General features: G+C 41.2%; 1 long non-coding RNA gene across 3 annotated transcripts; it reads left to right on the top strand.

Annotated features, from left to right (window-relative positions):
• The first annotated feature begins 5794 nt into the window (after positions 1-5794).
• LOC116216770 lies at positions 5795-14313 on the top strand. 3 transcript variants are annotated; one of them, XR_004160214.1, is made up of 4 exons: positions 5795-5919; positions 11611-11766; positions 13604-13643; positions 13762-14313. It is a non-coding gene; the product is annotated as an uncharacterized LOC116216770 (long non-coding RNA). The 3 variants fall into 3 exon arrangements; XR_004160213.1 differs by having other exon boundaries at positions 13604-14313; XR_004160215.1 differs by lacking the exon at positions 5795-5919 and adding an exon at positions 10417-10631 and having other exon boundaries at positions 13604-14313.
• Positions 14314-20628: the final 6315 nt, after the last annotated feature.

Genomic DNA, 20628 nt, shown 5'->3' with positions numbered 1-20628 from the left:
CTAAATCCATGGGAAAAGATAGAGCGATTGCAGCCTTTTGTGTAACGCTTACACTTGGGAGCAGCCTGTGACGTGAGCAAGTAAAAAAAGTTCTAAAAGGTTCCTAAAGGACAGACTCACAGTGTCAATGACAAGACTTGGAGCTTCAAGCTTTTCTTAAATTCGCATTTTAAGACTGCAGTATAATTATAACTGTGCTTAATGACACTGTCAGCCTGTGAGCAAGCCAACTATGCACAAGGTGTTTCTTCGAGACTGATAGAATAAGTTGTGTTTGTGCATGCAGAATGTATCAGTCTCTGTGATTTTTCTATCAGAATCAAGATATTTGGTGCTTCTTTCCTTCAAAGTCTTATCGCTATGAGATAGGCTCAAAAAGACACCTATAAATGTTATTTCTGAGCTATTATAGTTTATAGATTTATGTTAAGATTGATAATATTAAGATTGACAATTATAAGCATTTGAGTTCTAGTTGTATGGGTTGGCATGGGGAGGACAGGTGGACAATATTGAAGAAAATCACATATCATAAGTGGGCTAATGAGGAGACAGAGGTGAGTCATCAACAGCATTACTCCCAGCTGACTTCTTTTAATGTTGTATGTTGAACCTCCCATCTCTCACATCGCACTCACATGAGCTGAAGATGATGAGAGGGAAAAGGATGCTTTCATACACTGCAGTTACAACTTGGAGTTCTTTAAGGGAAACAGATCTGCAAAAGTGCAGAGAAGTAGTATCACGGGATGCCATAAAGTTGTTAGAAAGAGCAGGTGTGTGAGTTGGAGCCTCTATATCACAGCATTTCGTGGCTCTGGCTTTTGTGGGCCTAAATTAGAGGCACTCCAAATTATGCGCTATTTTGGAGGGCAGTGTCCATAATATTTTTCCTGGTGAAGAGATGTTGTATCAAACACATGGGCCCGATGCCTATTTTTTGGTCAGATGATGCAAAGAGATTTGCGTGCTGTGACTGCAGAACCAATGGAAGACTGTAAGTCTGTATTTCTCACTCAAAGAAGGGGACATCTGTTAGCAAGTCTTTGTGAAATAAATATTTACAGATGTAAACACACACACAGGTTCTCAGAAATGTAAGTGTAGCAAGTGGAAATCTGTTTCAAAATACTTACAGCATAATTTAAATAAGGCTGAAAAGCAGGTAAGAGAAACACAATATAAACAAAGGAAAGATCTGGGCAGAAAGGCTTTTGTCATAAAAATACAACAAGGATGATTTAGAGACGTGATTACCATCAATAAAAGACAGGAAAACAGAATTACACGACCTAAAACGCAATCAGGGTTTGAAAGGTGCCCAGGCAATTTAACAGCTCAGGAAAAAAAAAAAAGCCTGACCAAAGAAAAAGGTTTTTGCAAGGCGTTGGCACATTCCAGTAACAGACACGGAAAAGAAGAAAGGACAAAGATTGGAAAAAAAAATCACTCGTCATCCAATCTCATGGACTTGAGTGGGATGAATTTTTGAGAGTGATATGGGGTTTCAATTACGGGAAGTTTTGTCCCGCTGGCTTCTCTGTTAGTGTTTCCAATACAATCAGCACAAGTTCTTGCAAGGACCCTGAGCCTTAAGCCAAGTACTGTTACCTGCTCAGCAGTTTAATATTCTCCGGGCTGGGATTTCTGCCAGGAGAACATATGAGTGAAGTGAGGATGAGAATATTTGTTATTCATCCATGCAGAAAGTATTTCCATGAGAACTTAGCAAACTGAAAGCAAAATTGAAAGAAAATGAGATAAATAGGACAGATGAACTAGTCAAGAGGATTCTGTGAATGCTTAAGTTGGGTAAAGCTAGTTTTGTTTTGTTTTGTTTTGTTTTGTTTTTTCCCAAGTTTTTTTTTCTCTTCGTCAAGGTATACGAGATCTGAAGAGACCAGGAAAAATTGTATTTTGTGTTGTTGTTTTTTTTTTTCTGTCTTTTTAACAAGCACTCCTTAAAGATGTATTCCTTGTGGCTTGTGCACTGCTGATTTTAGCTAGAAAAATTGGGAAGCACCATCCAGGAACTGCTGTAGTTGTTGTCCCTCACGTTCTGCTGATGCCTACCACTTTTAAGCTTCATAAGCTCTCCCAGATTATCTTTCTACTGTGCTCATGGGAGGCTGATACTGGGAGACCCTGGAAGTTTCAGCAGCTATGCACAACTGCAGCTTGTGGAGGTGGAATCAACCTCATGATGTTTGAATATGGAATTAAGGAATTCTCAGAGAAGGATGGCTTTAGGTCTAGATGTGTATATGCCAGCCTTGGTTTCCTCAGCTGGGAGATTAACAGCAGCAAGACAAATACATGTGTGCACTCAGGCTTTTTTAATAAATTTGGAGAGGGGATCAAGGCTGTTTTCCTATCTGCTGTGCTTTGTCCTGCTGTCTCGCTCTGGTTAATTGGTTAACTCTTGTTTCTTTGAAAGTACTTTGACTCACCATATGAACGTTGTAAGTATAATAGAATCAGGCTGTTTAAGAGTGTATCTGGAAATGGTGATAAACAGTCCATACTCCGCTCTGCAGTTCATTACATCTGTGGGTTGTAGTGAGTTCCTATCCACTTCTGGATGAGCTGAGTATGGAAGTGCTGGTTATTCGTTGCTTTCTTGAGACATTCACATTGTTTATTAAATGGAAGGCATTAAACAGTGTACAACTGAAAGCACCACAATATAACTATCCCAGAAAGGACTGCTCTTCTGGCATCAGCTACAGGTGCCCTTTCAGCACAGACTGAAGTGGGAAAATAGGGGGAATCTGTATCAGAAGAATTTTGCTGTGCCCAGGACCTCCATCAAAGTGACATTTGACAATAAGTTGTAAGAAAAATGAGAGATGGAGGCTAGGTCCTGGAAGTTCACTGAATGGGAACTCTGTGTAACTAGGGGGAGGTAGGAGGGAAGGATGCACTGAAGGGTGATGAGACTGTTTTGGATCATGGATGAATTTGGACATGGTGAGGTATACTCAGATCTGCCCTCAGCACTAAAAGCTTAGGGATGCTCTGCCAGTGAAATCAGAAATAATAGCTGTTAAAGGAGCTAGAAGTGTCAAAAAGACATGGACAAGGCATATTGGTGATGTATGTCTCTTCAGTCCTGCTTCCAGTTTTCCAGTCCTAGCTTTAATCCTTTGGAAATCAGATACTGGTGCAACAGATGTTGTTCTTTTTCCCTAATGTTTTCAGATTAAATAAATAAATAAATAAATGAAGTTTATACAAAAAAACAAGTGGGGACAGGATGAATGGCAAGGTATTATAGAAGGGACAGCATTCCCTTTTATACCCAGGGACTTCCCTTCTGTACCCAGGGACTACTGATCCACAGGGCTGCAGGGCTCACCAAGCTGCAAGAATAAGCATGGACGAGCATGAGGAGGGTCCCCCCTGGGCAATGCCTCTTTATAGAGAGTATAAAAGTCGTGTGAGCCTGCAAGGACAACATCTGGAATGTGCACACAAACCTCATTGCAAGTTTTAGGGTGCTGTGTTGTGAGCACTCTTGGGTCCTTTTAAACCTCTCAGGCTTTGTGTCTGTATTAACAAACAATTCATTCACATTTTGCTATTTAGAGGAAAAGCGCAGAATAGACTTGGTTATTTGATATTAATTATTTAACAGGTATAAAAGCATATTCAAGTCCCTAATCTCTTTTCTGAGCAGGCAGGCATGCTCATGTTCAAATAGTTGCATAACTTGCCCATCTCTAGTTGACAAACGCTCCTAACTCTGTTTTCAGATCTCATGCAACCCCACCCCTTGCCAAGCTTTGTGCATAGTTGGTCCGTATTACAGCTTGCTGTTAGCCTCATCCTCCTTTCACTGTTCTTCCTGCAGTTGGTTGCCTGTGTTTTGTAGGTGTATAAAGGACCACCTGTTCAGGAAAGCGCTGCCCAACATCTATGCACCTCAGAGCACCATAAGTGGATCTTGGTAGAACAAATGGATGAAAAAATTCACAATGAAAATTTGTACTAACTTGAGATGTAAGAGATTTGCTGGATCTTGCTTTGCCTCTCTCCATAGAATCATAGAATGGATAGTAGGGACCTTAAAGGCCATCAAGCTCCAAACCCCTGTTGTGGGCAGGGCTGCCACCCACTACACCACATACTAGACCAGGCAGCCAAGGGTCTCATCCAGTCTGACCTTGAACAGCTCCAGAGATGGGGCATCCACAACCTCTCTTGGCAACCTGTTTCTGTGCCTCACTGCCCTCTGAGTAAAGAATTTCCTGCTAACATCTAACCTAAATCTCCTTTCTTTTAGTTTAAAACTATTCAGTGTTTTCCTATCATTATCAGACCATGTAGAAAGTTGTTCCCCCCTTCTGCTTACAAGCTCTCTTCAAATTCTGGAAGGCCAAAATGAGGTCTCCCTTCAGCCTTCTCCTCTCCAAGCAGAACAAGCCCAATCCTCTCAACCTGTCTTCATAGGAGAGATACTCCAGCCCCATGACCATCTTTGTGGCCCTCTTCAGAACCCACTCCAACAGCTCCACATCCTTCTCGTGCTTTGGGTCCTAGACCTGGACACAGTAATCCTAATAGAGCCTCACAAGGGCAGAGTAGAGAGGAACAATCCCCTCCCTCTCCCTGCTGCCATCCTTTTGATGCGACCCAGGATACAACCATTTTGGGTTGCAAACGCACACTACTGGCTTGTGTCCAGCTTTTCATCCATCAGGACACCCATATATCTAGATATGTATCTATATATGTGTAGGTTTGTGTTTGCTTATGTATTTATCTGAACAGTTGGTGTATGGTATCAGGAGTATGTTGGTCCTGCACACGGTGAAATGAGGGCAGTGCTGGTAATAAGAAGTGTTTCTAACTGGCCAATCTTTCTCTTGACTGTTCACATCTTCTGTTTAAAGAAAACTGACCAAATCAGTAGTGTCACAGAGGATTCAAATAAAAGTAAAGCCAGGGCTGAGCCTGATACCGGGAATTTTGCTGAATTAGGCATAAATTAGATGTTATCTCCCAGCCAGTTAAGATGATACTGAAAGCAGATACTTCAAACTGTTTACAGTGTGTGAGAGTTTCTAATCTCTTTTTATATAATTTAGAATCCATCCTAGGGCTGTGGTTTCAAGGCATGGATGCAACAGATACCAGATTTCTATGGGTGCTGGGGAAGTCAAGGAAATAAAGCAGTCTTCCAGCTCTGTGCATTATCGTCACAAACAATAGCCTGCTGGCACAAAACAAGTTTTAATTGATTGTTGCTATTGATTTTACAGGAAGCAAAGCAGAAGAAATACAACTTGATTTTTGTAAGCCGAGGTGACCTGAAAAACACAAAAGAGAAAAGGAGAATAGAAAGCCCTCCCACATTTTGCCCAGTTCTGTGAGCTTACAGCTGAGCGCTCCGTAAAAGCCCTTTCCATTGATTCTTACGTATTTTGACCATATTGATTTTCTCATAATATAATCTCCATCTGAAAATTTTATGTAGACTGTCCATTTTGCACTGTCACTGTGCAGATCAGAGTCCCTTCTTGTTTCTTCCTCCTCTCCTTTCCAACCTCTCTCAGTCCACGTGGGGTAGAAGCTGAACCTGGAAATTTTTGTTCTACCTTTCTGCCAGTCTTCCCTTTCTGGAACATTTTTTGTTCAGGCAGAACCTAGGCTATGGGATTTGCTTCTGCTCCTGCTGCTCTACAGGACCCCGGCAGGGAGCAGAGGAGGTAATCATAGGCTGCCAGATGTACTGAGATAGATAATTAGCCCAGGTGGGTAGGTTTGTGCTCACCGAGGGGCCTCTGGCTGGAGCTGCTCAGGAAGGGAGGAGATGGTCAACTTTGTAGGATGCTGCTTAGATTTATTCTTTCCCCAAGCTCCCCTTGGGTGTGGATTAGAAAGCTGAGTGGGTGAAGTTGGAGGATTGTAGTGGTGGTGAGTAACAAGGCTTTAACAAGTGCTGAACTGAAAGGGAAGAATTTTCTCACTCTTCAGTCTTGTGTGTTCATTTTATGGATTTTGGAGTAGGTGTAACGTGAAGGTGTTGGTCAGAGCAGGAGTGCTTGGTGCTTTTACAAAAGGAGCCAGTGATTCCTTGAATGTTAGGTAGACTCTACATGTCCAGGTGGAGTTAAGTCATGAGGACAGTGTAATTCCATAAAGCGTTGAAGTGATTAAGAGTTTGTATGTTTTATCATGGATTTTAACATGATTACATTTAACCTTACTGATGTTATTATCGTTACCATTAATAGTATTATCAGCATCCCCAATATCTGTCCTCAGGGACTGTGTAAAGTGCTTTCCAAGTGCAGAAAGAAAGATGGTTAGAGCCACAAAGATCTGAACATTAGAGTGTGAGTGGCTTTCTTTCCTCTTTCCTTTCTCACATGTGATTGTTATTTACTTGGATTATTTATGCAGTAGTAGCAGCAGCAATCTATGGTCTTGTTTAAAATTTGCATTCTGGTTTTATTCCTTTCCTTAAATTTGCAAGATTTTCTTTTTGGCAGCAACAGTTAAAAACTTCTATCATCTTCCAAAAACGACAGTTGAAATAGAGTGACTAAGAGCTGTGTTTGTAAGGAAAATATTACATTTTTACAGGCGCTATTTTGAACTCGTTAGTTATTTTCACATTGGTGGTTTTAAGGCACTGCAGAATGATAAATCATCATCCATATCCTGAAATGGAATCTCCTGAGGTGCTGCTTTGCTCTGACAGAGCCACAGTGGCTTTTCTTTTGTCCATAGCTGCTTGGCAACAGCATTCTTCCCAGAATGATATACAAGAAAAAAAAGATTTCTTTTCACTCTTGTAGCACCCACCCGACTTTCCCACCAAGTGATCTGTTGTTAACGTGCAGGAAATCCCAATGAATGCACATCATTTGGTGAAAGAATGACAGCAGACACCACAGCTATCCTTAGCAAGCATCCACCTGCTCCCGTGGTGTCTTTTTAAAGCAAGTTCAGCTTACCTCTTCTCCTCTTAGTTTTCCTTTGCTTAATTGCAAGTGATGATTCCAAAGAAGCCTTCACCTGTTCGAGTGTGCTTTCATCTTTCTAGACAAAGCAGGCTTGGGCTTGGTGCTTGATCTGTGGCATAGTTAGAGCCTCTGGTATTAAAGGCGTTGGATCACCCTGAGGCTTTTAAGGTTTTAGGGTTAAATTGATGAGCGTGTATAAAATGTAAGCTTTGTTGTTTGGCAGAGATTTTCAGCATTTGTTATTCCCTTTTTTTTGTTAAGACACCATGGGACTATACTGCATTCCTCAACTGCTTCTTGCCTCTTAAACAACACTATCAAATGGAGTCCTCTTTGACTTGCATAAAACATATTTGTTACGTTGCTTTAATGCTCTATAGCTACCTCACTTAGCTGAGCTGTTTGGGTATGCCTCCTAATCTGGATATTTATTTCTGTATCCATTTAATTTGTGCTGTGCCTACTGGATAATTAGCACAGTGAACTGTAGACCTCTCTAGTGCATCATTTTTCTGATCACTGAACTTGCACTTGGACTCCTAGTGTGTCTACTCAGATAAAGCTACCAAAATTTAGGATTTCAGAGCTGTTCCAAGGAGGAGACATGTAAAAACCCAGCCAGTTCCCACACAAGAGGAAGGCAGTGCTCTCACCTCGACTACTGGTGAAAAGCTCTACAGAGTGCAGCACCTTGGTGCTAGGAAATGAAGTTATTTACTTTTGGAAGGAGAATGCATCTGGGTTTCTGGTGCAGATCCCTACACCCTGTCTGCATCTGCTCTGAAATGCCTCTTATACCCCAACAAGTACATGTGGATGGACTGGTCCCGTGGAGGAATTTCTGCTCCTGTGGGAGAAGGGACAAATAGTGGCTTTGGTGAAAAGTACCTGAGCACAATTTGCAGAGTAGTAACTGAGATTAGCAACTGAGTAAAACGGTGCTTTTCTGCTTATTTTTCTCCTATCTTGTGTATATGTTGCATAGAGGATTGACCTATTTTCTTAGATAAGGTTTGAGCAATTCACAAAGTTTTTGGATGCCTTGCATAGTATAACGCAGGTGACATAACCAGTCAAAACTTTATACTGTACCATGTACACATGTAGTTCCTTTATACCAAGTCCTGGAAAAGCTTTTGAAAAATATGATTGGACAAACAAGTTACTGCTGCTTAATGTATTCCTGTTCTTCATCCGCAGTGAATTTGAAATAATCTGGGGAATAAACTACTTTGTATGTTTGGTTTCATGGTGGTATTAGAAAAGAATATGTGTCATTTAATACTTCTAAAATGAAATTTCTATGGTTAAGGGCATGAACTTGTGTAGTTACCAGCTGATTTGGTATTAACTTGTAAAACTCCAGTAAGGAGTTCCAGCAGTATGGACAGAACTGTGAATGGGGTCCACATACACACTGTAAAAGGAGAACATTTGGATTTTTTTTAACATGGAGAGAAAAAAGGGTATTAGTGAAGATCAGTGCAAGACAGGATAATGTATTAGCACTTCTGGTGGTAATGCTGGTCTGGCTTTGCCATTTGCCTTTTGTGTCCTGATCACACAGGGTGCTCCTCAGCATGATCACCAGGCCAGAGCTCTTCTCTGTGCAAACTTCAGAACTGTTTCTTACAAGCTGCATGAACTTAAGACCTAGATAGTAAAGACAGACTTGGCTTTACTTCACTTTTCATCTTACTCATTGGCACGTGTTCATATTATGCTACCGCCTTCTGAAACAGTCTTCTCCTATAGCCTATAGCTTTATAGGCCCCGATTCATCTCTTAACTTCTGCTTTGCCAGGTGAAAGCCTTTGTCGTCCTCTGTTGTGTTTTTTTTTTTTTGTGTAAGTAGATTTCTGATCCCCCTAATTATTTTTATAGGTGTGCTCTGAACATATTCCAGCTGTCTGAATGTGAAGTGCAGAACATTAAGCATTTCAGCAGTGCTCTGTCTCAATGCTATGTTCAAAAACATGCTTTTCCATAATGTTTTCAAGCTCTCTATAGCACAAAAAAAAATGAAGAGATTATAAGATATAGCTCTTCATCCTTCATGTATGCATAGGCATACAGTTAGATGGAAGTGTCAGTGCCTGAATTTAACTGACTAACTTCAGCACTAAGAAGCTTAGAACTGATGGGCTCTGCTGGCTTTATTAACTGCATCACTCACATCTCCACTGAGAACTGAGACAAAATTTATACGTGGAGATGTAGCACTCAGGGGCATAGTCTAATGGGCATGGTGGTGATTGGTCAATGGTTGGACTTTATGATATCAAATATGGATTCGAACATTACTTATCAAAACCTGGAGCAGAGCCTTTTTTCAGGTGACATGTAAAGGTATGCTTAGCAAAACTGATGAATATACATATAAATATATATATAAAATAAGTAAATTCTTTATGATATAGAAAATAATTACAAACTTCTTCCAGTTAATACTACTGGCTGTGAATCTGTGCCATGCCTATAGCAACCTGAAAAGTCCCAGGTTTTCCTGACCCTCCTTGACCAAATGTTCTGGGGCCAAATTCTCCTCTCCCAAACTTATACTCTTCAACTGACTTCAAAAGAGGCTAATGAGTCGTGCAGCAGGGCAGAATACAGGCTTCTTATTTCTGAAATACATTCTAGATGTCATTAATACCCTTTTTCTTATCAAACTCTTCTAATAGTCAACTAAATTTTAAGTGTTTCATACAGTTGGCTCATTATTTTTTGCATTTAAAAGTTGGGAAGGGTACTTTTCCCTTCCCTTGTGTTTATATTTACGTTTTCAGATAGTACATATACAGACTAATCATATCACTTTGAAAGTGATATAGAAAGTTGTGCTCTCTTACTCAATCAGATTTAATCAGTTTGGATGGGTTCCAAGTGCTAAGCATTAATCTCACTTAAACCCAACTCCTGATAGTTCATCTAGCCTGAGTATTCATGTCAGAGACATAAAACAATCTCCTTTAATGCCCACAGTACTTTTTAAATTGAGCTTTCACCGTCTGTTAATAAAACCTGCTTTGTACTGCTGGTTGTGTTCTGTGGAATGTGTCAGGGGTGAGTTTCTCTTTCCCTCCAATTCTTAAAGAACTTATTTTTTTCAGTAGTATATGAAAATTATGCAATATAGTAATAAGGAATTAGTCACACCTTGGCAAAATCTCCATTACCTTGGCTGACATCAAAGGGAAAGAGATAACTGTGGTCCTTACAAGCTTATAGCATTCCTTTTCCTTGGAGTCCCACTCTGCGATGACAACTAAATTGGACACTGATGGTACTTATTTTTCAACATGCGAGTGTAAAGCACCTTGACCTCGCAGTTGACTCCTTTAGAGTACCTTTCATCATGGGTCCAAGGCCACAGCATGGGGAAGAGCTCTCTGCTGAATTTCACAGCCTCTGGGTTATGGGGAGAGAGCTCCTTGGGCACAGAGCTGCCCAAATGAGGTTTCCTCCTTGATGACCTCTGTATTTTAGCATCATGTGATGCTGATTTTGAGGACAGTATTATGGTGTTTCCCTGTCAAACTGTTATAGAGATCACACTCAAAATAGATGGAGCTGTATTTCTCTGTTTTTCAGTGATCTTGCCAGCTGCTGCTGCTGTCAGGAGCGAGTGAGATGTATTTGATCCTGGCTTTGCAGGTGAGATGCCCACCTCAGATGGGTTTTAGAAGTCATGGCTAAGCTTGTTTTCTATGATTCTGCATAAAAGTAAACAAAAAAGTGTTCTTGTTGACTTGAGGAAAAAAAGATGGATTTGAAAGGTGGATCAGGTTTCGTGCTTAATGGTTGAGAGACTTTACTGTAAATGTAGTTGAGCTGTAGTACAGGGGTCTCAAAGCAATGAGCAGGCATGCAGATGTGCTTACTGTCCACCGGAAAGAGACTCTGGGCACCAGGATGTTTTGGAAAAGTTTTGCAAATAGGGCGATAATTGACTGATCTTTTTCTTACCCTGAGCCACAAAGTATTTTAGAACTGTCTTGGGGATTTTGGTAGCTGCAAGAGTCATCAGGTGTCAACTATCAAATCACTCAACCTCCCTCTGGTGCTAAGCCCACTGTTTCCAGCAACCTGCTTCCATGTGTAGTGAAGAAGGGTCCTGTAGTAAGACAGGAGCACTGGGCTCTGTCTCTTTGATAGGATGAGAGGTAATGACTTTAAGAGGAGATTTGGGCTGGATATTGGGAAAAGGTTCTTCTCAGAAAGAGTGCTAATGCATTGAAACAGGCTGCCCAAGGGGGTGGTGGAATCACTGTCCCTGGAAGTATTCAAGAAATGTGGAGATGTGGGACTGAGGGACGTGGTTTAGTGATGTGGTGAGGATGGGTTGATGGTTAGACTTGGTGATCTTAGAGGTCTTTTCTAACCTTAATGTATTTATTTTATTGCCAACTTTATTAATAAGGTTGCAAAAACTCCTGGAAAGCAGTGAGGCCTACAGATTGACAGGTTATGAAAATATCTGCTTTTCCATGTTTATACTGGGACATCCATCCCTGACTTCAAGGCAGATTTCGGTGGAAACAAAGAAAAAATAATTTGTCCTTGAAAATTGGGTATATCCAAGTGCACTTGCACCCCAACCTTCTATGACTCCAATCTTGTTCTATTTTCACAGGTCTGTGAGGAAGCCACCAACGGGAAAGCTGATGGTGCTTGGAGCTGATTTGTCTTTTTGGGATGGCTCCTGAGATGAGCCACATGTTTAGCCAGGTTCGAAAGCTGTGATTATGCCAGCTACTATCTTCCTTGAGATCTTCTGGTGGACAAGAAGGTAAAGGAAGGGCAAGTTCTGCCCTCCTCATGCTGACTGCAAGCCCAGGAGAACACAACAAAGGCTGGAAAGCTGTTTTACTGAAGTAACTATGGCAGAATTTCGCTGGGATGGTGGTTATGATGGTTAAGATGGTGATTGTATGAGTTTCAGAAGGTAGCTTGAGCAAAGATTTCATTTGGCAGATATGTTAAATAGCAAAATACACCCTGGAATTCAATTTGTATTTGATTGCACAGTAGCTAATTTCTTCAGCTACTTTTTCAGCTTCCTCTTAACACTTCTGTTTTTGCTTGTAAGTTTTTTTGCTTGGATATAATGAGGCTTTGTGTCTTCTTATGCCTTATCTTATGTGGGTGATAGAAAAATCACTCTACTACTCCAATATTTGTGGTTGCAAGGGGCAGGTGGTTTCACGCAAAGCTGAGCAAAATATCTGCAGTAAATAGAAAAGGAAAGAAGCTTCCCCTTCTTTATTTCTTTACGCATCTGGAACCTCTGCAAAAACCCAGAAGGAATTTTAGAGATGGAGAGGCCCTTTGCCAGTCCCTGCAGTTTTCAGTGGCCTGGAGCTGAGTTAGGTTTTTACTGTGCGGTGCTGACCAGAATGTCCCAAATCCCAGCTGCTTCCTGCATTGCCTAGGGGTCCCACTTCTTTTCTCTCCTGTTGGACTCCAGGCATTGCTTTTTCCCACCCCTCCTAAGACTCGTGCACGGAACAGGTTAGGACTAGCTCTTTGGGACTTGTGTTCAAACACAAAATGTGATGAGCGTCTACATGAGCTGATAGTACTCTCAGAAGAGCCAGATTGGCGATTCTATGATTCCTTATTTAGGCCAACACAGTTCCTTCTGGTCTAGTATGCTCAGTGCCTGGGATTTGACAAATCTGGGATCAGTTCTATTGATATTCAGGTCTCTATTGAGTCTCAGGTCTGGAGAGGGGCGGCTATTTCTGTCTAAACTCTTCTATACAGACTCATATATGCACTAAAACGTTAAACACTTGCTAAAACTATTACATCTGTGCTTGTATGGGTTTACATATTAAGATTAATATCTTCCCCCAGTAATATAGTTGACGTGTCCAGAATTCTACTGTTGAAATGATTTTTTTTTAAAACCTGGTAGCTGATATTTCTCATATGCAAATGTGAGAGTAGGACTGTGCAGCAGTAAACTGTACTGTTACACTTGGATGGTACCACATTGAGTTGACAGCGAGGTGAGATTTTTGCTGCTGGACTTCAGAAGGTCAAGATCTGTGCGGGAACATTTACCCATGGTGGCAGCTGCAAATGTCAGGGAGAATTGCATGTCTAGCAGCTTCCCATGACAGATTTTCCCTGTCAGAACCATTTATTTCTTGTGTACTGTTGGATAAACATCATAAAAGAAATCTGAGTATCAGTTGGAGGTCATTTTGTACATGAAGACAGAAGCATATGAGCAATGGGAGTACAAGGGAAAATTTCAGTCTGGTTTTATTTGGTCTGTGAATAAAAAGAACACCCAAAGGAGGTGCTGATCAAACACATTCTCATTTAAAAGTAGGAGACAGGAAATATGAAATGCCTGCATTTGTGATAATGCCATGTTCCTAAAGATGACTACTAATAATGTAAATATTTGTCTATGAGTATACCAAATTTAATTTCCTGTGAACCATACAACCTGAGTATATAATGACATGGTGCATGTATTCCACAGCATAGCACACATAAATACGTGCCCGTTTGAAAAATTGCTTTAAGAGTAGAAGTACTGTATTTATTATGTATTTTTGTCATGTTCATGAACCACAGACACTTGACTGGAGACTTCTGTATCGTTGCAGGTGCTTTTATAGAGAAATGCAGCAATCATCTCCACCAAATGTGAGTGAAAACTTGAAATCGCAGAAAAGACTGAACATAGTTATAAATGAGAGCTGTGGTGGGATGTTTCTGGGCCAGTGAGTCTCTACTCCATGAACTTTCTGCTTCCCTTCGACAGATTGGCAGCATCAGCAACCAGACACAATTCAGAATGGAAGGCTTTCAGGTAGTGCTGGGGGTGGCTTTTTTTTTTCCCATCTTAGCTGATATATTCTCTGCTGACCTGTCAGAGAACCTCAGGAGTGCAGATGTGTGCTTATCTGAGCAATAACACAGCCAGCTGCCTTCAAAGGGAAGGGTGGGTCAGCACCTATCTCAGCATGAAGAAAAGGGTGGGGAAAAAGCACACTGACAAATATGGCCTATTTTTTAATGATTGCCACTCATTTCCTGTTAGAAAGGACAAAAGGGCTGAATGTGACTCTCTGCGTATTTTACTGGGGAATTAAACTGTTGATGGATGAAGGTAGCAACAGCCAGCACCGCTAATGCAACCATCTCCTCTTTCACCAGTAGTTTCCCCCTGTAATGGTTGCGTACTCACAGCATGGCCTCTTGGACAACTTTTTCTGTCTGAATCATCACAAGTTTTCTTTGGGGCATGGCAGATGAGAAAAGGGAGTTGATGACTCGTGCCTGCAAGCTCTCGAGTTCCTTTAGAGTGGGAACTTTCCATGCCACTCCAGAAGACCTGGCAGTGATTTTGTGACAGCTTGTCCAAATTTCTGACACACCACTTAGGTCCTCGTTCAGCTTCCAGAAGCAGACCATCATAGTCTGGTGGACCTCTGTATCCCAGCGAGGAAACTAATCTCCCTTAGAAGCTCATCAGCTGCAACATCCATACAGCTTCTAAAACCTGCCGTGGTAATTCATCACTGTGAATGATACAATTCTGAATGCTGCCTGTTGAAGTGTAATAAAAAAAACAAAAACAGGGAAGTCCTATGTTTCCAAAGAGTCATTTTGCAATTGAACTCACACAAATTTCATTAATGGAACAGAGCATCATCTTCAGTGCAACAAAATGTTGTATTTCAGTATCTCACTGATCTCACATTTTTGTACAGAATCATAGTATAGAATCATTAAGGTTGGGAAAAAACCATGAAGCTCATCTAGTCCAACCATCAACCCGTCACTTATCTCAGGGTTGGCTCCAAGTCTGCTGTGAAACATGGTCATAGGAGTAACATAAGAAACGAAAGTGTTATAGAATGGTACATTTTGATTAACATGCAATCACATATAGTTAAGGTTTAAAAACAAATCTCAGAGCTTCTGAAGTGTGTCGTCTGCCTGGTACCTAGCTTTGTTATTGTCATAAAAATTATCTCCTAGGAAACAAAAGAAAACAGAAAATACTGGCAGATAACAAGCTGCAAAAGCAAAAGTGATTTTTCTAAGGCAAAAATAAAAGGTGAGCAATTCATTTTGAAAATTCCTTTGGATTTCTTGCTAAAGGTAGGTTATATATGGTAACAGTGGCATTTTGGTACCTTCCCACCATGCCTGCTCGAGCCTCCCGTTCCTTGTAGCTATCCAGTGATCCACTGGAAATCCACCATAGGCTTGCTTTTCTTGTCATGATGTGCTGTTACTTTCTCATGTACACAATGAATTTGAAAAGCTGTGGCTCCGAACAGGTGCCCCTAAACCCCAATTTTCCCTTTTCTTGCTCAGATATCACCATCTACACAAGGCTGAAGGCAGCAGAAGAGCAGATCTCTTGCCTCTAACAGTCTTCTCCTACCCTGTAAAATACAAACAGGGCAGGCTGTCTGCCTGGGGATGCTGGGAGCACCAAACAGCAACTGGGAACATGTCCCAACAAGCTGCAGCTTGCACACAGGTTGCTAAGTGACTTAAATCCATTGCACAGTACAGAACCGTATTGCCACAAAACATCAGAATCTGACTTAGTTTTTAGTAACTCATTAAAATGACTCTACGATTCTTTTGATGTTCTGTACTAGTCTGGTTACATTCCTTTCTGTTTTATAGCACGGTAATAACAACATTCTTGTAAACAGTCATATAAACTCTAACCTTCATATTGCTCTCTTCAGATCATCTGAAAGCGTTTTCACATTGAGATTTGGCTTTCTTGCCCCCATAAAGCATATCCCACCCTAATAACCCAGGCCATCAAGGGAGCAGGGTGAGAGAATAGGGATGCAAAAGTTGATTAGTCGGTCACTTGTTTAGGACAACCATACCATCCTGTAGTGGCAGAAGTGTTTTGCAAACATCACCTTTATAAATGCATTGTTTAGAGCTTCTGGGGCTCCCATTCCCTACAGAAGAATCTCTCCTGTAGACGCAGACTCCAGCTGTTTGGTAATTAGCAGCCTATATTCTCTTCATTGGTAACAACACATCGCCATCCCTTACTTGGGCTGATCGACAGGGGAAATATATGCCAGGTGCTCGAGCTATCTGTTACGTTGTTGGTAGTGAAGAATAACAGAAGCAGAGGTGACCTCAGGGGCAAAAAAAAATAAAATAGTCACACTGGTTCAGCAGTGCTGTTCTTGCTCAGTGATAGCACTGGGTAAAAGCAAGACAACTGGCTTTGGCTGCAGCAATGTGTGCTGGAGGTGCGGCGGGAGGACAGGCAGCAGTTTCCTGATGTCTCTGGTCAAAGGCTTGGCACTTAAGCATTTACTCAAACAAAAGGGCCAAGGATAAGAGACTGCACCCTTCGCAAACAACACGGCACATGGACATGCACTCACATGCAAAGAATTTACATCGGCTGAGCAGATTTCCAGGCAGTCAGTAAATATGACTTATGCCTTCTCTTCCTCCATCAATAGTTTAAACAATCTAGGAGCAAAACCAGACACAATGATCTTCTTGACTCTGAAAGATGGGAAAGATTTTGCACGTTTTAACGTTTCTTCAGCTTGCTTATTCTCTTTCCCTTATTCTTTCCATTTTTTATTTTGTTTTTCCAAGACAACTCTGTGTTTTGCTTTGGACTGTCCAGTTGGGCTACAGAAGGAAAGTAATGAGCTGTGAGCCTTTCAGATAGCATGAAAAGGAAGCCGCAAATATTAAACAGAGCAAACTGCCAACAACCTCTAAATAAGCAGCGTTACACAGCATATCTATTGAAGGCTGGTACATTTATAGTAGCTGCAAACTGTTGGATAATTATTTGCAAGTAGAAAGGAGGAAAAAAAAAAGCTAGATTTGACAGATAATATTTTTTTTCACAGTGCTACCCTTTGTTTACAGACCTTCTCTCTTTTTAGCGCACCCCAGAGCAAATCACTGCGTTTTCAAAGGGCCACGCCATTGTTCAACTGAAACATTATTATTTCTTTGCTGGAGTTTGATTAAATTTCTTGGCACTGAGACAGAAGTTGATAATAACACAAACACAGTGATCAAGGTGGCAGATGTGTCGTTACTCTCTTAATGGCAAATAGCATTCTTCAAGCTACGGATATGCTGTTTTAAAGCAATACAGTGCCTAACATTATGGCCAGCATTATATTGTTTAAATGGAAATGGGATTGAGAATTTAGTGAGGAACATTTAAATAATTGCCTTCCTTAGAAAATATAGCCCGGCTCTTCGTTTGTGGATTATTTGTGTGTAGAGATTGCATAGATTAGGGCCTGAGAAACGAGCTGAAGCTGAACCTCTGAGCAGCAGAGGCTGATGGTGCCTGTGGAGTCGCCTTGCAGTGACTTGCTCGTGTGTCAGAGCCCTGGGACAAAAGGTGTATTTTTAATATATGCTAGCTCAAACATTTTAATTAAAACCCATAAAGTCCTGGTACGGGCAGCACAAAGTATTTCCTAATGGAAAAATGACCAAATTAGGTGAAAGTGTCACGGGAAATGTGACAACAGCCTTGTCCTCAAAAAGGACATGGTGATGACAAGGCAACCACCTCAGGAAACTAAAGTAACTGTGGTAGGAGTAAGGATCAGAAACCAGGGATTTTAAACATATTAGCTCAAACGCTCCAGCTAATAAGTTTTAAAATAAATCTTTTCTAGACTACACAAGCCCTGAGGGAAGAGCAAAGAGATTAAGGTAAAAATAGAAAACATGAAGTGTCTAATAATGCACCACACCTGTTTAGTGAAATTTCCCTATCTCTGGTCTGGTCTACACCCCGTTCTTGTATCAGTACGCCTGGCTTGGCCAGGAAAATGTTTTCCTAAGGGACTGGGAAGATGAGCAGGTTACCACCAGGGAGCCACGTGACAGCAGCTCTTATCTTGAGGGCAGCCACCGAGGTGTCTGCACAAAGTGTTTGCCTCTCATTTATCCCAGTGCTGGAGGAGTTTTGGTTGTGTTGATAGAAATAAGGACTTTTTAAGAAGATCTAAAAAATGATTTAATAATTTAATTATTTAATTGCATGGAGACAAGTGCTTTTCATTTACTACAATGGATCCCAATCTTGTTGGCCTCCAGGCTTTATTGTACTGTAAATATTATTACTCACAATAAAAACCAACCTAATGTTTTTCCCCAAAACTCTAAGCTTTGGTCTTCAGCTGCTGCTTCTGGTTGAAACTAGAGGAGGAAGTAGATAAAAAACACCAAAGAACTCTCCTTTGGGATTTCTGATGTTATTGCACAGGCCTCAACATCCAGGGGAGTACAGCTCAGCACCCCAAGCTACAGGTCCTCTCCCAACAGTCCTTTTCACATACCATGAGAGCTGTCACAGCATGTAGTGATGACTGACTTCACCACGGCTGTGCTTTACATTGCAGTGGGACACCCCGCGTGCAGGGTATATTGATTTCAGCTGCAGCTCATACTGTCTTTTTTTCTTTTCCTGTTTGTTCATTTCTTGTAGATAGAAACCTGTCACTCTTTCTTAAAAAATATTTAGATCCTTTGAAAGAGATGCTAAGGAATATGTCAGATGAGCGGAAGGTCAGTTTTGAGACCTGAGAACTAGTTTTATTTTCTTAAATAGGGCTAGGGCCAGTCATTTAGCTAGTAGAAACCTGCGTGTCTCCCTTACCTCCAGAGGAGCTGTGACAGCTTGTGGATCCCAGAGCCTAGGATGATATCCTGGATTCAATGAAGTCAGCAGCAGCATTTTTGACACTGGTGTCTCCTCCTTAGAATTTACTACACACAGTTTTGGTATAAATAGATATATAAATTATACTTGGGGTTAAGAGGCACTGATGAATATATACTAGGTAGTTATATATATACAGAATATAGGAAAGTTGCCACAGAAAGTCTTTTTTTTCCCCTTTACACCTTCTTATACTCTTGTTTGGATCTTTTCTCCTTACAAAACAACTGGACAATTCTACTGATGTAAAGTATATATGATACTTTTTTCAATCATGTTGATTTTTAAAACTTTATTGCAATATACTTCAATTCCTCATCTTAGCCATACGTCTAATCAAGAAGGAGGCATGGGTGCCATCACCAGACTATTAGACTTGTCCTGAATTTTCTTGTATGATTTTCTTGTATGTCATTGCAGTAATAAGGCTTACTCTTTCATTAATCCTCATAAGAGCCCTGTTGAGAGGAAAATATTGTATTTTCCAGTACACCTTTGCTGTGTTGAACATTTCTGTAGTAGAAAGCAAATGAGATAAGGCAAAAGAGAAGAGTAATAATCAGGAAGTCTGTATAAATGACTTCTGTGCTCCCGTTTTCATAGTATATGGTCATCTGATGATTGTTATCTGTGGGTTGGAAGCTTGGGCTTGGTTTATTCAGCAGGTGAGCTGATGACTGACCAAAAAGAGGGGTGATTTCCCACCACATTCCTCACTTGCTCCTTTTCAACCCAGGCCATCCTATGATTCCACGATTCCTTCATTCCCTTCTGCCCTTTTCCCTCCCTCCTTTCCTTTCCCAGCTGCAAAGTCCCACTGCTTTGACATCAGCTTTGGTATGGTTGAATGCTGCCATAATCCAGCTCCTGAGGCTATGCAATGGCAGGGACAAGGGAAGGTCATGGCAATGTGTTACACTGGAATAGCAAGCATATCTTCTTGCACTCTAAGTGTCTTGCCGTAGGCCACACGGGAAGCCTGTGGCAGAACAGAAAGCTGCCCCACTCTCCAGTAAGAGCAGTAAGATTGCTGTATCGCCAAAATGTCAGGATCTGGCTTCCAATGCTCCAGCCAGCATTAGTGCTTCATAGGAAGGTGGTGGTTCTCCACATGTATAGGCAACCTGTGTTATACAACATCTCATCCTACTTTCCACAAACCAGTGAATGTTTTTACCTTGAAAGTACGGGATTCTTAATCTTTTTCCAATTTGTGGGTAAAAACAGGCAGCCTACATAATGCTGGCCCCAGAGCTGTCTGAATTTTTAATGAATTTTACAACATTCTTGGATTTCAGACGTCCTTTTGCAGTGAGCTCCACAGGCTCAATATGTGAAGAAGCCTTTCCTTCTTACCGGTTTTCTCTTTGACATATTTAAATCTTTCTCAACACTCCCTATTCCTTATGGCCCGTAGCAGCAAGAACAAATTTTCCAGCTCATGTATTAACACTGAACTGTGAGATCCCTCGTGCTGACTGGCTGCTGGACAGCATTATAAATCAAGAATCCCGAATCCGATCCTCACTTTCCCACTGATTCCCTCTGTCATCTCTGTAACTCAGATTATCTGTTTGCCTCTGCGCAGCTATTTGCAAAAGGAGATAATGATACTTGTATAACTGACAAGGGTATTGCGGGATGATTTATCTTGCCGAAGAGAGCGAAGTGCCTAACGCAACCGCTACTTCGTGCAAATACCAGACTCTTATTTTGCAGCTTGGGCGTCCCTTCCTTCGGCCGCCTGTTTTCCGCGTGTGCAGCAGATGGCACTGCGGCGCAGGTTCAGGACACTGCTACCTCCATCTGTGCAGTAGGCGCTACCTGTAACCACTCTTTTCCATTCTTACCAAAAGAAAAAAAAAAATCTGGAAAAAATAGTGTTCTATCTTAAATAATTTTCTTTGTCTGATTCTTTCT

This window comes from Meleagris gallopavo, chromosome 6 (assembly GCF_000146605.3).
Source record: "Meleagris gallopavo isolate NT-WF06-2002-E0010 breed Aviagen turkey brand Nicholas breeding stock chromosome 6, Turkey_5.1, whole genome shotgun sequence".
NCBI classification, from domain to species: domain Eukaryota; kingdom Metazoa; phylum Chordata; class Aves; order Galliformes; family Phasianidae; genus Meleagris; species Meleagris gallopavo.
Note: the sequence above shows the minus strand (reverse complement) of the source record. Positions and strands in the feature narration are given on the sequence as shown.